We start from the raw sequence: 16,661 nt of genomic DNA, 5'->3' as shown, positions 1-16,661 counted from the left end.
AAGCAAAGCTTCACTTTAGGGCATCTTGCATAGAAGTTTCCAAAGTTTGGAATATGCTATTAGCATATGGACTTTGAGAAACTTGGCACCATGTCTATTTGATTTCTCTTGGAGGTCGGTATGGCCCAAGCCACAACGGCATGTAGAGTACATCCAATAGCTATAAATTTCTTAGCATACATGGCTATGAGCTAGATTCAAGTGACGGCCACTCGTCTCAGAGGGAAAAAAGGTTAGTACACTTCAAGTTATGTTTGTGTTTTTTGTAATTTAACCTTTTATTTGAAAAATCTTTCTCTATTGTGCAACGCAAAGTGATTTTCCAGACTTCATGCGAAGCAAGGCTTCTCTTATGTGCCAAGGTACTAACAATTGACTTTAGATCAAGGACAATGGCACACACATTTGGTACTTAGTCGATATAGTCTCACAATTTGAGTTCGGCAATGATGCATTGTTATGTATCCATGCCGGTGTAAATCCTGCAAGGCATGTATAATAGTAGCTCACAAGGTTGAGACTGTCATTGAAGACAAGGTCTTATCGATCTATTTTTCTGCTATGCATGCATGGCATGCAAATAAGATGGAAGTACGTACACTCCATCATTGTATACGCTTTTGCAATAACATGAAAATTTGAGACTGGTAGATGGGCTTCCAATCGTTGTATATGTATACAGCGGTGAGCACTTTACATCATTGGCTCTATGCACAAGGTGCAACTAATCACAATGATGGTTTCTATGGGTAGCAAGCAGGCATGGCCTATCTATTAAGCAATTATTCCATGGGAAGACATGTATACATTAAGAGAGCCTCCATGCATGTAATCTCTTATGTATACACCTGAGAAAATCTAGTATGACTATTTTCTTTGGGGTATCTTTCTCCTCTGTTCATGGAGGGAGAAGATTCTGTCATGATTTAGCTGTGAATAAGATTCCAACCGAAGAAGATGTGTTGCTTAGTTGCATCACTGATTAGCCCTCTAAGAGTGGCATTTTCAAGAGTATGACCCCGCTCAGACATAATCACTCCATAGGTATTGAGAGTCATAATGTGAGCTCAACACAATTGTACTTTCAAGAAAGGAAATCCACAATATACCAAGGGGTAGTGGACACTTTCAACTTCCAAAGTTGATTTCACTTGATATTGGCTACTAGTTGACCAGTTTCTCTACAGAGTGTAACCAAAGGGTTTGGATTGCAAAGGCAACACCCAAGGTTATTAGTGCAATATTGCTTTATATTCATCTACCTTTCCATTAGTGTTCCTAAGCCTTTGCAGCGGAGAAATTTAGGCATCTACATCTAGCTACGAGTAAGTGAAACCTATGTTCAACCTCCAGGTGCGCATCTGCTTTGGTCTTATTATTTGTTGAATATGTTATTGTTTATTTTTCCAAGTAGTATGTATAAGCTTCTATGTTTTCATTCAATTTTCTCTTTAGATACATGACAAGGTCATGTAAGAACAAAGAACTTTGGGTCGTGTGGGACGCATGTCTAACCTCACCCTCCTATCTTATTGCAGTATTAGCGAGAACCACGATTAATTTGTCAAACCATGGGATGAAGCTGACTCGACTAGTGCATAGAGGCTACAAGAGGTTGTCAATCTCTTGGAAAACAACTAACAACTCGCATCTAACTCAAGCTACACTCAAGTGACTGAAATCACCAAAAGCCAATCGGTCATCGGCAAGCAAATCACTTCCATTACAGTATCAAATGACATCCAAACGTAATGAAACTTCCAGGACAAGTTTATAAGACCTAAGCACACATGCCTATGGTCTCAAACCCCACTTTAGGTCAAGTTCCAAAATCGCCATTATTAACAGCAGTGGATTTTTGACCTAGTCGTTTTCGACCCAGAATGCATCTAAATGCTTAGCAATGATGCCCCAATACCCTGCCTATGCTTAGTTTTTGATTTAAAAGTGTAAATTCCTAGTTATGATGAAATTAGGCCACGGGTCGGCGACGCCATAAGCTACAAAATACTGTGAATGGCTTACGTCAATGCGTAGAGCTCTTACCCGCGGTTGCAATGCAGCAAACACATTAGTGCGAGAAGGAGAGAAGTGAGCACCGTTAGCTCACGCTGTGTATTTCTTATCCAAAAACTTAAAAAAAACTTACAAAAATTGGCTTTTATACCTTAGCCAAGGTTTGTGAGTGGTCAAAACTAATAATCTGGAGTTCTACCAAAGCTGGGAATTGACTGGCTGATACAATCTGGAAGCTTGTAGCCCCGGATCATTAATTGCAAAGTTTACCAAGAAAATAGGACTCGTTACAATATTCTTGATTTATCAAAATAATAATTGTTTTACAAGGAGAACTCCGAAAAATGGTGTCCGCGTTAGCTTGCTGTTAACATCCCCCCCTCCTCGCCTGTGTCATCCCTTGACACAGATTTATGGGCTGAAGTAGTCTTCAGGTTGACGGCGGGCGATGCGGTCTTTTAGTGCTTCAAGTGCTTTTTGGTATCTGATTCTTCGTTCTTTGTCAGGCACTTGCAAAAATTGCACGGTGACTTGGTTTTTTCAGTTCCACCATTGAGTAGCCTTTAAATCTGGATGTGAGGTTTCTTATCACAGGTGCAAATATCTTCGTTCTCCAGGTGAATAATCGAGTTTAGAATGCTTCTTCAAAGGCTACCATATTATGCAAGGGCAGGAACATGCATCTGGCATAGAATTCATAAAGGATTTCTTCTGAAGGTTTCCCACTCAGATCGTAGCATAGGCCTTTGTTCCCTTCCAAGAATGAGAGCCATGGGGCTCCTGTCTACTCAGGCTCATTGAAAACCTGTATGCATGTGAGTAGCATCCTGCAGATCTTATATAGCATTGCACAAGAGAGATCTGGCAGACTCTTGAAGAATGTCATGGCGCCCGTTAGGGTATTCTCTGTCGCTTGGCCTCTCTCTAGAGCTGGCAGCCTGGGGAAGTTGAGCCAAGTTGGCCTCTTCTTATGTAGTGCTTCATGCGCTTGCCATGTCCTTACTCTGGGTACATGATAGAATGTGGGATCTTTTTGTAAGGCTATAGGTTCTCTTGTGAACAGAATCAGGTATCTCAGATTCTTGTTTAGCCAGCTTAACCTCCACTTGGGTGGTCTTTATCTGCGCCATCTTCTTGCATATCCTTGTACAGCCTTTCTTTTACCTGTAAAAGTTCTACCTTGATGAAAGGGTACGGCAGGGATAGTTGGTGCCATTGAGCGTTGGTTTTATTGGGAGTGAGTTGAGTGACGTTGACAGAGTGTAAAACTCTCAAATCCCAATCCATAGCGACCTTCCACTGCTCATCCACCTCTAAGGTGATCTTCTCCTTCAATGCGTCTTCTTCAGCTTTTGACAGTTAGACCATTGGCACTGTATCTTCGTCCGTAATGTGGACCTGAAAGTCTTCATCACCACTCAGCTCTGTTGTGGACTGCGTCTCAAATTCAGAATGAGACCAAGGGAATGTCAATTTGGGGTGGCTCTAAAGTGCCTGCGTTTTCCTGTGTGTCGGGCTTTCCATCTCTGAGGAGTTGATTTATACGCTTCAGTTCTGCTATCTCCTTTAGGAGCTCCTCCTCTCTTTGGACCCGCATTAGTGCCAGGTCTCTGCGTTGTGACTGTTCAAGCTTTAATTCAGTTCTAAATCCCTGTTTTTCTTTTAAAGTGCCTCGTACACTTCATCTGTTCCCTTGATCGAGGCCACGGCTGGATTTTCTCTGATTTGTCGCAAGAAAATAGCCTGATCATTGATTCTCTGTTCAGAATATTGCAGAGAAGCGTTGTCTACATCTAACTGCACTTGAATTTTCTGAGCTGACAGAGAGGTGCTTAGAAGTTCATTCATGACTTTTGTCAGTTGCTCGTCTTTCACCTTGCAAGCATCATATAATTTAGTGAGGAGGTCACCTAACTCCTCCATTTACTTTTGTTGTTTGTCCCTGGTTATCTGATGCTGTTTCGCTTCTGTATTTAGCTCTTGCACTTGCCTTTGGAGATCAGTGATAGTAATCATCCTGTCGTTGAGCTCTCCTTGAAGAGCATCGATGACCATTTCTAGCTCCTTGGCCTTTGTGCTGGGGTTTAAGGCTGCTGAGCGGAGTTTCTCTGTCATGTCTTGCATCTGCCTTGCATACTCGTTTACTTGTAAAATAACTTCGTCATTGGACTACCACTCCTCCTGTCTTGCTAGTTGGGATGTGCCTGCAGCCTCTTGTGTTGCTTCTTGCTGTGTTGTAAGTGCTGGTGGTTCTGTAGAGGTAGATGGTTGTTCTTCTCTTTGGCCATCCTGAGGCTTTGATGCCTCGGCAGTTTTTGGTTGAGTGGAAGTAGATGGTGTGGTCTCAACCCTTACCGTATCTTCAGGTGCTGGCCTTTCTGTCTTCTCTGGCTCGGGCTCCGTCTCATGTGTAGTGGTATGCTCTTTTTCTATATCTACCTCCTTATTAGTTTCTTCCGCGGGCTTTTGAGTTTCTTTTGCTTCTTTTTCCTCATGTCCTTTGATGTGGCCAGCTTTTTGTGTAGCTTCTGTTTGGTGGGTGAATTCAGAATCTTTCCCTTTTTCGGTCTCTGCTTCTTCATTGGTATCTTGGCCTAGCGGTGATGGTGGTGGGCTAGGCATGGGATGGTCCTGTTGTTCTGACGACGGTGAGGTGGGTCGGGAAGATGCTTGGCTTTGCTCTTGGGTAGCCGCTTCCTCAGCTTTCTTTGCCGCTTCTTCGGCCTCTTTCAACTTTAAGGCTTCGGCCTCTTGGTACATTCTTTCTAAATAATCTTTTGGATCCTTAACCTCTTTTCTTGTATGATGATTTGTTTGAAGTCCTTTCAGTCCTTTGGGTACCCACTTTTTTGGGTCCTTTCCTTGTACATGCCTACTGCACTGGTAAGCCTGTTTCTCTCTTTCGAAACGTGCTTGTTTTTGAGTTGGCTCCTCTTGGTGGGCAGCCACAACTTTCCACTTCATCTCTTCCCTTCTAGCTCTCTTTTCTTAGTTGTCAGATCTTTTGCTGTTGTGCCGCTCTGATGAGCTGTCATCTGATTCATCACCCGATTTAAAAGATCTTTTACATGATCTTGTAGCTCTTGGAGAGGGTTGTGCTGCCAAGATCCACGTATTCTGATCCGGGGCAGGCGGTAGGTTATCAGCCATGCTGATGGCATGATAGGCTATTATTGTCAACACTTCTGGCGCACCCAAGTATGTGATTTTTCCCTCCTTCTTGGTGGCCTTCAACGTTGTCAAGACATACTGCACGTGGTCTATAGGCTGCCTTGTTGTTGACTTCAGAAACTGAGTAAAGGTGGTGGCCACCGTGTGATTTGGTGTCGTGTACCTTGGTGGCCTTTTTGCCAGGAAATGGAACTGTTGATGGTACATACGGGCTGGCTCTTCCACCTGTTTGTGGATGAGATCGGTGAATGTAACCCTGGCTATCTCCTTGGTAAATGTGTCAGCGGTCTTCTTGTCTCTTGCCCACATGGTCATTCCTTCAGTGGGCAGTCCGAGTGCGGTTGCCACTATTTTTTTTGTAATTACTACCTCGACCTTATTTCCTTGGGTGTCTGATATCTGGGCTGTTGCGTCTTCTTTGATTGTGGACAGAAGCTCGTAAGCTTTCTGAAAGTCCACTCTACAAGGCTCTTGTTCGTAGAAATGTCTGAGCCCCAACCTGCGGCTAGCCTCTTTGGTTTATGGGTTTGCAGCTACATCATAGACCTCTTTAGGCAGGAGTTGCAACTCCACCTTATGCCCTTCTTCACTCTTGAATCTGCCAGTGAAGACTGTGGTGTGGTGTTCTTCCAAATGTTCTTTAGAAGGATAGGATGCTTTTGCCGCCTTGCCTGACTCATGGTCCAGTCGATACGCAGGCAGTTCTTGTAGTTTCTCTTTTTGGTTTAGCTTCTTCTTGGCCTTCTCCGCGTCTTGCATTGCTCCTGCCAGTGAATAGAGTGCAAAGTTAGCAGATTTGTCGGATTTTTCTTTGGAATATCATTTTAGACTGAATGGCTGATAATCTGGTCCAAATTGCTTCAAATCAATTTTTGAACAAGCAAGAGATGCATAAAATCATGCAAGGAACAAAACTGTATGGTCAAAACAAAAATTTGCAACCAAAGTAAATAATCGCGATTATTTACAGCTAAGGAAAATTTTCAACTTTTTGCATACAAAAACTTTTGGAGATAATGCACCTAGGGTTGTCATACTCATTGCATGGATTTGTAAAACAATAAAGAATGCTCCAATCTTGGTAGACCTATCCTTCCTCTTTTTCTTCTGAAAATTTTCTGAACTAAGAGTAAATTTTCCCAAACAATTGTCCTTCCACACTCTTACTCCAGCTTTACAAGAACACATACCTTCTCTAAAAACCATTTCAGTTGTTGAAATCTAAAAGGATTCTCAAGTTTGCTGATCGGATAATATCCTCTCTCAACCTGAGCCGGACCAAATTCTTTGTTCATTAGTGCCTCAGAAGCTCTGCCAACTAAATTGTCTTCCTTCAAGTGAAGATAAAAAACAATAGAGATCAGTTCAGGGCTTAGCCAGTAACTACCAAAGATATTCCCCTTTGTGTCTTGTACATGACTGAGCAAGGTCATAAGAGAATCATTGTTCTTCCAGTGTTTCCATGGAAGCCTAGAGAACTGAAGAAGGCTAACCTTCTGCAACCACTCTTGATGTGCCAACACATACAAGTCAAGCTCTTGTCTCATCTCTAGGAAAGTGTAGTCAATTGGACCAGTGTCCATTGCCAATGGAGATGTGTCCAATGGTGTTGAGAGTTCTTCATCAATCACAACATCCTCAGGCACAATAGCCTGAGCTCTGTGCAAAGCCTTCCTTGCTGAACATGTCCCTGGACCAGTGTGCTCTTCAGATTCTTGAGTAGGGATAGCAGAGGAGATGTCAATAGTGAGTGGCTTCTTCAACACGGCTAGGAAGCTTAAGAAAACACAGCAAAAGAGGTGCAAAAAACACGCGTAGGAGAAAGCTTTAATGTGTTGACAAGGGTAAACGTCCAGGTAATGTTTAAAAGTAAATTTGGAACTCACCCGGCATGACATTCCGACATCCACCTCACAAATCTCTAGTGGAAAATATTCCATGTACTAAACCATGATTATTTTTACTCTCTAGGAGATGATTCAGATCCACGAAGGGTTTTAGCCTAAAGCCATGAATTGCCTTTGGGAAAATTTTTCCCTGCTCATTTGCCAGCAAAAATGTTGAATCTCCTATCTCTTCTGCTATCTGAAAAGGTGCCAAGTACCTTAACTTGAGCTTACCAGGTCTTTTTCCAAGTCTGTTGTTGTACATAAGTACCCAATCACCTTCTCCAAAGTATTTGTACTTAATGTTCCTGTCCACCCAAGCTTGTCTTCTTCTCTGAATTGCTTCAGTGATATATGCTACCTAAATTCTGCTCTCCTCTAATTTCAATAATTGTTCATGTCTACAAACTAAAGCTTCATCTCCTAACAATTTATACTGAAGTGCAATCCTCAAACTTGGAACAACAAATTTCCATAAGGACAATGGCTTCCAGACCATTCACCATCTTAAATGGTGTCATCCCTGTGCTAACTTTAAATGCTGTCTTGAATGCCTACAATGCTAAATCTAGTTTGGTATCCCAATCCTTCTTGTTTTTTGAAACAATTCTCCTTAAGATCCTCACTAGAGTTTTTTTGGTAGACTGCTTGACCATTAGCTTTTGGATAGTAAACTATGGAATTCTTGTGGATAATCATGTGATATTCATTAAGCTTCTTGATCACTTTATTGATGAAATGTCCACCCTGATCTGAAACTAATTCAACTAGACATCCAAACCATGTCATTATGTTTCTGTAAAGGAACTTGGCCACACTTTTTGCCTTGTTATCCTTCATTGCATGTGCTTCTACCGACTTGATACAGTAATCTGTTGCCACAAGAATATAATTATTACCTGTAAATTTTGTTGTTGGCTTCACAGGGCCCACAAAGTCTAATCCCCACTTTTCAAAAGGTTCATGTGGTAGAATAGGCTATAAAGGCATCCTATCAGCATTGAGAGGTCTATCATCCCTCTCACAAGTTAAATAGGACTTCACAAGCTCATGGGAATCCTTAAAAATTGATGGCCACCACAAAATTTGCTTGTAATATTTTCTTTGCAGCAATCTCTCCTGAAAAGTGACCACCTGCATCACCTGAATGAGCTTCATTTAACACTACATGTTGTTCAAACTGCTCCACACATCTCCTGAGTATCTAATCGATTCCTTTTTTGTAAAAAACTCCCATAATCACTGTGAAGGACCTGCTTTGCCATGTAAGTTTCTTCCTCTAGGTAACCACCATCTATCTGGGTAAAACACCATTAAGAAGAAAGTATAACATATCTGCATACCATGAATCTTTGTCTTGAATGACCTAAACTGGAAACAGGTTTTCATCAGGTAATTTATCAATTTCCTTATTGGGAACTTCACCTGTAGCCAATCTGATCAGGTAATCTGCAATAACATGTTCTTGGCTTGGTTTATGAATGACTGAATAATCAAACTCTTGCATCAACAATACCCATCTAGCCAATCTCCCTGACAAATTAAGTTTATTTACCAAGTAGACCAAATCTTGATGATCTACATGAATTGTCACCTGATTAGCTAGCAAATAATGACTGAACTTCTGAAGTCCAAAGATCATTCGGAGGCATTCCCTTTCAATTATTGAATAGTTCCTCTCTGCAGAAGATAAAAACCTGCTTGCATAATAGATTGCTTTAAACCACCCCTTCTCAACTTCCTGCATCAAGACTACACCAATAGTTGAATGAGAGGCATCCACAAACAAGTGGAATGCTTTTTTCTAGCCAGGAGGAATCAAGTTAGGTGCAATTAATAGCATTTTCTTCAACAATGTAAAAGCCCTTTCCTACTCTTCTTTCCATGCAAACTCCACATTCTTTTTTGTTAAGTATGTCAAGGGTAAGCATACATGAGCCAGGTATCTGAGAAACCTGGTGTGTCATTTAACGTGTCCAATGAGCCTCATTAGTTGCTTAACAGCTTTAGGAGCATGTGATTTCAAAATAGCTTCCACTTTATTGGGATCAATGGCAATTCCCTCTTTACTGATGATGTGTCCCAACAAAATACCCCTTAATTTCATTGCAAATGCACATTTTGCAGGGTTGAGTGACATCCTGGTCTCCCTGCATTTCTGAAAACATAATCTCAAACGATGCAAATGTTCAGTTTTACTTCTAGACACACTAAAATCATCCAGAAAAACCTTCATAAATGTTTTCAGGTAAGGAGAAAAAACCTCCATCACCCATTTCTGAAATGTTGGTGGTGCATTTTTAAGGCCAAAGTTCATAACTGTGGAAGCATAGAGTCCCCATTCTGTTGTGAAGGTTGTTTTATCCCTGTCTTCCAAATCCATACAGCCCTGATTGTATCCACTAAATCCATCCAAGAAGCTGTACATCTCCTTCCCAGCAACTGCATCTAGCATGGTGTCACACTAAGGTAATGGGAATGGATCGGTGATGGTGGCAGCATGCAGGTTCCTATAATCCACACAAATTCTGATCTTGCCATTCTTCTTTGGCACCACCACAATGAGTGACAACCAAGTTACTTTATCCACTGGATAAATGAAACCTACTTCTAGAAGTTTATCAATATCCTCCTTCACCTGTTTTGCATAATTGGGTTTCATCCTATACCTCTGTTGCTTGACGGGAACTGCATCAGTTTTCAAATTGATCCTATGCTAACACACTGCTAGGTCTACTCCCTTCATATAAGTGTAATACCAAGCAAAAACATCTTTAAACTCCTTTAACAAGGTTTTCAATGACTCTTTGAAGTTCAGGTCCAATTCAGTGGACACTTTAACTATCTTGGGGTCTCTGTCCTCTCCCAGATTCATGTCTTCCAAATCATCTTCCCTAACTCTTGAGCTCTTTACCATTTTCTCATCAAAGATCTGCTCTGCATGTTTAATTGCTTCTAATGCTTCCTGCTCCTCTTGTGACTTTTTGGTGGAAGCTCAAATCCCTGAAACATTTCTGTTGTTTGTCAGTTTTGGATCAGGTGACTGGTCCTGATTCTGAACTGTGTCTCCAATTTTTTGAACATCAACCTCAAAAATAGGAATAACTGTCTGATTCCTTTGAAGAAACTCTTCTTCCTCATCTTCTTCAATTGCTTCCCCCATAGTAATGCCCTCTGCATCATACAAAGGTCTAAAACCTGATGGGATTGTTTTCTTGGGTATCATCTGCATCCTAACCTTCTTATTGCCCTATTTGATCACAATGGTGTTTGCACCCCAAAGTTGCTTGACTTTCGATGCCCTTAACCATGGTCTTCCCAGGATCATTGGGTAGGAACAAGTTGTTTCTTCGAGTCTAAGAATCACAAAGTTCACAATGAAAATTAATCCTGCAACACTTATGGTTTGGTTCCTAAGAATCCCCAAAGGCTGCACTCTCCTGTGATCTGTCATTTTCACTTGAAATGTTGCAGGTGCCCAACTGGTTAATTTCGGTTTCTTACACAGTGATTCAGGAAGAATGTTAACTCCTGAACCTCCATTCACTAACACATCTGATAAATACACCTTTCCAATGGAAATATTGATCATTGGAACTTTGTAGTCTACATCCACTAGTGCTACATCTCCAGAATCAATATGTGCTAGATGGATATGTCCCATTTCTTCCTATGGTAATTTCTTTCCTTTAACTTCATTTGTCAGTTTCCTGAGGAACACCTAACTGAACTCAGTGACCATTTTCAAGAGCTGTCCCACTTTGAATGAAATTGGGGCATCCATAAGGGCTTCAAAAAGGTCACCAAATAACCCCTTGGTAGAAGATTGCACTGAATTATCTAGCTTCAAGGAATGCAACAGTGATGCAGAATCTGACTGCTTACTGCCCATCTTCTCCCAGATTTTTTGAACCGAATCTGTGGGCCAAAAATCTGCTTCTTTGTCAAGTTTTTTATTAGATTGGATCTCTTGTAAGACTCCTCTCATGATCTTCTCCTGAGCTTTCCAATCAATAGGGTCCTCATCATCTTTTCCTTGCTCCTTTTCTTGTGGTGGCAACTTTTCCTTGGATCTTCTGATGGGTAAAGTTTGCACTTCATGTGGTTTGTCAAACACTTCCTCAATTTGAATACAATGAAAGAAATCACACTGAGAAGTGTGTACAAAATCAGTGTATGGTTTGGGTAACTTTCCTCCTATTTACTCAATAAACAGTCTGTTGTCAAGTTCTAATGGTTGACTACCTTGTTTTTCATCTAAAGTGTTAATCTCTTCCAAAAACACTGCATTTACATGAGCTGGTGATTTCATTCTACCATCATTGGAAGAACTAGCCCTTGCATTTGGGGAATTGAAATTCACAATTGGAATACCTCTCTCATTCCTATGCTTACACCACAGCTTACATGCAGGTCCTTGCATGTGTCCCATTGCACCACAATAGTTACATGGTTGCATTGGATTGTTGGTTTGTTGAAACCTTGGCCCATTTTGCCAACACCTTTGCTGGAATGGCCTTTGTTGATTTGAATTCTGAAATCTACCCTTGAAGGGTTGTAGTGCAACCACATTAGCACACCTGATTCCATCTTTGCTAAAATGTATGCCGGTCTTCTTCCTCTAAAATTGGGGTTATAATATCAATTATCATACTCATGTCCAGGTCTTTGGCATACCTGACAAAATGGTGATCTGGCAGGACTAGAAAATGATTGTGGCTACATCTCCTTCAATTTATCCAAAATCTGTTTACTATTGTCATTTGGTTCTTTAGATTCAGACTTACCATTCTTGGCTTTGCCTTTGCTTTTGTGTTTCTTTGACTTTGATCCTTTCTTGTTGGACTTCTTCTTCTTCTTGTTCTTGGCACTCCATGTGTCCTTTTCCTCATCCTTAAAATTTGTGTCCTGATCAAAATCTGAATCTATTTCCTCATCACCATCTGAATCTGAATCTGAATCCTCATTTTCTGAATCGGAGTCCTGTTGGAACTTCTTCTTCTTAATCTTCTTTTGTTCACTGGTGTCATATCCTTTTTCAGCTCTCATGGCTGCATCCACAATGTTTCCAAAATCTTGAGGTTGGGTAAGAGGAGCATGACCTGTAATGGCACTCTTCAGTTTTTCCCTCAAACCTCTACAGAAATAGTCACCCAATTTTTCCCAAGAGGGTCTTTGATTGTCTTGCAACCTGTTCATCAAGTTCCTAAATTGTTGGGCATATTCTTCCACCAATAGATCCTTTTGCTTTATATTTTTTATTTTCCGCAGATGTTCTTCAAGGGTTTTCTCTCCTCTAAACTTGGCCAAAAATTTGATCTTTAAGTTATCATAATCAGGGAATGCAGCAGTACCATACTGCATGAACCAAGACATGGATTTTCCTTGTAATGTTGCTGCAAAATGCTCCTTCTTGATAGCATTATTATAAAGTACATCATATCCACTAGTAGAGCATCTTGTCTCAAATTGTCCCACATGACTGTTAGCATCTTGGGAGTCTTTCCCACTGAATTTAGTTGCCCCTACTTTGGGGTTGAGTGGTGGTTGTGCCATAATGGGTACTTGTTGAATTTGTGGACCCCCCAAAGGGTTGAAGTTCAACAATGGTAAAAGTGGTGGTTTAGGAAACTGCACTTGCCTCCTTGCCCTCAAAAACTGATGCACTGCCTGAATGCCAACTAACCGATGGATGACTCTTTCAGGAGTTGGTTGCTTCCCTGCACTGTTGGCCGAGGTGAAGATGTTTCCCCTTTCTCCTGTTGTTGGTATCCACTTGTGTTGCTGGTCTCTCCAGGTCCTGTTCCTTCAGGAATTGGTGGAAAACCTGTAACTACTCCTACTTCAAGAATTTCTTCCCTTGCATGACCCCCTGATCTCTGAAGTTGAGATTCCAGCCATGATTCATATCTCCTTCTTTGAAACCTGGTGCCATAGGAGAGTTTTGGTGGTTCATCCCCTGAATCACTCATACATGTCTCCTTCTACTTGTGAACTTGAGGAAAATTTTGAGTTGTCTACTAGTATAGTTAACCAAACTGATTGGACCATTCACTAATCCAAAAGGCAAAAAATGTGCTTTGTAAAACTGAAAAACCTTGGAAACAACCTGAATCTTTAAATCACCAGGCAATTTTGGAAAACACTCCCGAAGGAAAATCAGGTTGTAATCTTCCTATTCCTCATCCTCTCACTTCCAATTAGAGAATGCTTGCAGGAAATCTTTAGGTTCACAACCCCATATGCCCTAACTAGACCCCATTGCACATTAACACTAGAATGGTAACCTAAAAGGACATAAAAGTGTCCTTTCAGGGTTTTGAGAAAAAATTCCAAAACCATAGTAGATCCACTCATTTTGAAAGATCCTTTCATGAGCTTATAATTCAATAACTACTACATATGGAAAAAATGAGAAACTTGTAATTTTTCTTATCCCTTGGTCACTACAAGCCTCCAAAGTTGATGGGCCAGTGCATTTTGCCCAAAACAGCAATTTCTTACGGTTGATTGCATATAAATAAGAGTGGGGATTTTTGTAGGACATGAGATAAATTGCTCCGTTAACTTCAGTGGGTTGGTGACCAAAACATATGGTTGCTTTTACCTCACCAATTCTTTTTTGGGCAAAAAAAGTAGGTATAAAAAAGTTGCATTTTTGCCATTCTGCGGACCTATCATCAAAGTTTCTATAGTCACACTCAATACAGATACTATATACATGTTTTCTTAGTTCCCTTTGGACCTTTGGATTCAAAATGAGACATGGAGCATGTCAAAAGGATAATGGATCTCTTACAATTGGAACTTTGGGGGCAATGATAAACTGCTAAATACAGCAAACATGAAAAAACTGGGTTTAGCATTATGACCTCTAGAAACCCATAGAAACTACTCAATATCTGTCCGAGTTTGTAGTCTATGATTAGAGATGGTTACTACCTACAAAATACACACAATTGGCCTAAGAAACTAGCAATATTGAGAAAGTTAACTTGCTACTCTAAAATGTATCGTATTCTTCAGCAATCAAAAAACTCAACCATCATCATATACTATGCTATATAGCATATTAGGTCCCCCAAAACTCAAGGAAGATTAGCTTTATGTTCTACATTACACTTACACAATCAAAATTGAATTTGGATATCAAGAAAGCCACCAAAAAAATAATAAAAGTGCTAATTTTGGCCAAAAAACAGGATTATGCAATTCTTGTAAATTGGTCATAGCTTTCAATTTTAACACTTATCTCTCCCTACAAGCATCAAAACATGTTGAGAACTATGAAGGCCTAACCTCTAGCCATCTCAACCTCACAAACATAAAGTTTAGAGTGGTATAATTGCCAAAAACTGAAAAAAAAAGCCAAAAATAGGACCTGTTTTTTCACACAGTTTAGGTTCAAAAATGTTGTGCAAGAGTAAGGTTAATGGTGAGATTGATACTCCAAAAAAAATGCTAAGTTTTTTTCAGCTCATAAGGCAACTTTATGGATATATAGCACCTAGAAATTCATTTTCATACTCTTCAAATAATTCAAGCAAAATGGTCACTTAATAGGAGACAAAAGTGTCCAAGGACATAAAAGTGTCCTGTTACCATTCTAGTGTTAAGGTTTGATCAAAGTTTTCTCCACAATCATCAGGATCGCCAAGTGTTATTGAGGCATACAAAGAGTGGAATTACGACTAAATCAACCATTAAAGCATTACATCATCACCTTGCAGAATTAGAACAGTTTTAGTACTTGAAAAGGTTCATAACAAAATCAGGGTACTGAATGGAAACTGAAGATAGAATACACAGAGAAGCATAAATCTTCACAGCCATAGCCTTGCATTCATCATCCTTCTCTCATACAATTCACTACCATCAGGTGCAAGGCTAAGTACTAGGAAGAATGAAGAGGCACAAAGCTCTTCCCTAATTACAAACTGAAAAGTAAACTACTAAGGTTCAATAACCCTTTACTAAAAGAATATGCAAGGCTAACAAAGAGTTTTAGCTATTTTAGGTATTGCTCAATCTATAAGAGTTGAGACTATGTATGTTGTGTCGCTCATGCCGGTATAGGTGAGCATAAGAGTCAAAGTCTATGTATTTTATGTCTGGTGAAGTGAAGGAGGAAGTTCAAAATACATGCACGCACAAAGCATAGTGAGTTATGAGTGGAGGAGCTTCTACATCAAAAAACCTTCTTGGAAACATGGAAGCTATTGAGAGGTCATTTGATGTCACATGTGCTACACTTGTTCCTTGAATCACCCATCGACTCCATCTCTTACACTGCATGGTTAATTTCTCATTTTTATATAGAGGGTCCCATAATTGGCGCTTGCATTAGGAACTCTTCCTTTGTTTCTCACAAGCACTCACTTTGCATAAACAGGTACTTCAAGTCCAATTGCTCAACTCTAATAAGAGTGTATACCAAAGGCACTTTTTCCCCATCGAGTTTATTCCCTTAGCTCATCCAGGTTTTAGACCCTAATAAACAACTACTCATCACTATCCTCTTGTATATATTCCTTCTACATTAGTAATAAGGGTAATGCTACCCACATCAATCGTCAAAAAATTGGAGAAATAGCTACAACGGATCTTGACCATTCATGTTGAGAGAAACTCTTATCTTCAAGGGCAACAACAAAGCTTCATCAAACATTGGTAGGTCAAAGAATGGCGTACAACAAAAAATAATGACAAATTCAGTAAGAGAGCTACCATCAACAATTGTATATAGTATTGCGTTAAAGTGGAACCTAAGCAAGGTCCATCATAAATTCAACAGCTATCTTCACTGCCAAAAGTAGCCACAAAGAGGAGATTGTGCAACAAGATGTAAAGTTTCCTTGACAATCAAAGTCCAAGACACACATCAAATAGCCTCAGGGGGTGCACTATGTAATCATGCTAATGTATAATGTGAGTTCAAATGGAGTGGTTTTAAAATGCAAAAAAAGGCAATTTAATAGGGATACTTTAAAATAATGTGTTTTTATAATCAATTTTGGAAAAATTTCCTACAATAAGAGGTCAATTTATGCATTTATACATGTTAAAAGAGGGGTTTTTTTATTATCCCGCAAACACACATTATATAGGGGGGTACTGAATGGTGAACCCCCTAAGCAAATAGCACCCAATAGATATGAATCACTCAAGGAGGAGGGGAGCTCCATCCTCAACCAACCTTGAAGACAAAGCTAAAGACAACCCTAACAACAACATTGCACATGGTCGTGTCAGGAACGCGATGAAGTAGGAGGGGGGGAGTGTTGGAAGATTCCAACAATAGATACCATTTCATGAGAAGAAGATTCTCAAGAGGTTATTTGAGCCCTTGCAAATAGAAAGTGATTGTAATTTCCTCGTCAAAAAACCATTAGATCTTTGTTCACTTTTCATCTATGCGGAATCCGAGGCTATGAGCTTCCAAAATATTAGCTAGACAAGCTTCTAGTATAGGTCAATTATTTTTGAAGTTGTTTTGACCTTTTTACATAAAAGACCCATAGCTAGGGTATACAAGGCAGCTTTGTAAGGTTTTGAGACAATTAATTATTCATAATAAGAGAAAAGGTT

This window comes from Adiantum capillus-veneris, chromosome 1 (genome assembly GCF_014529385.1).
Source record: "Adiantum capillus-veneris isolate H3 chromosome 1, ASM1452938v2, whole genome shotgun sequence".
Taxonomy (NCBI): domain Eukaryota; kingdom Viridiplantae; phylum Streptophyta; class Polypodiopsida; order Polypodiales; family Pteridaceae; genus Adiantum; species Adiantum capillus-veneris.
The sequence above is the reverse complement of the archived record's forward strand: the minus strand, read 5'-3'. Positions refer to the sequence as shown.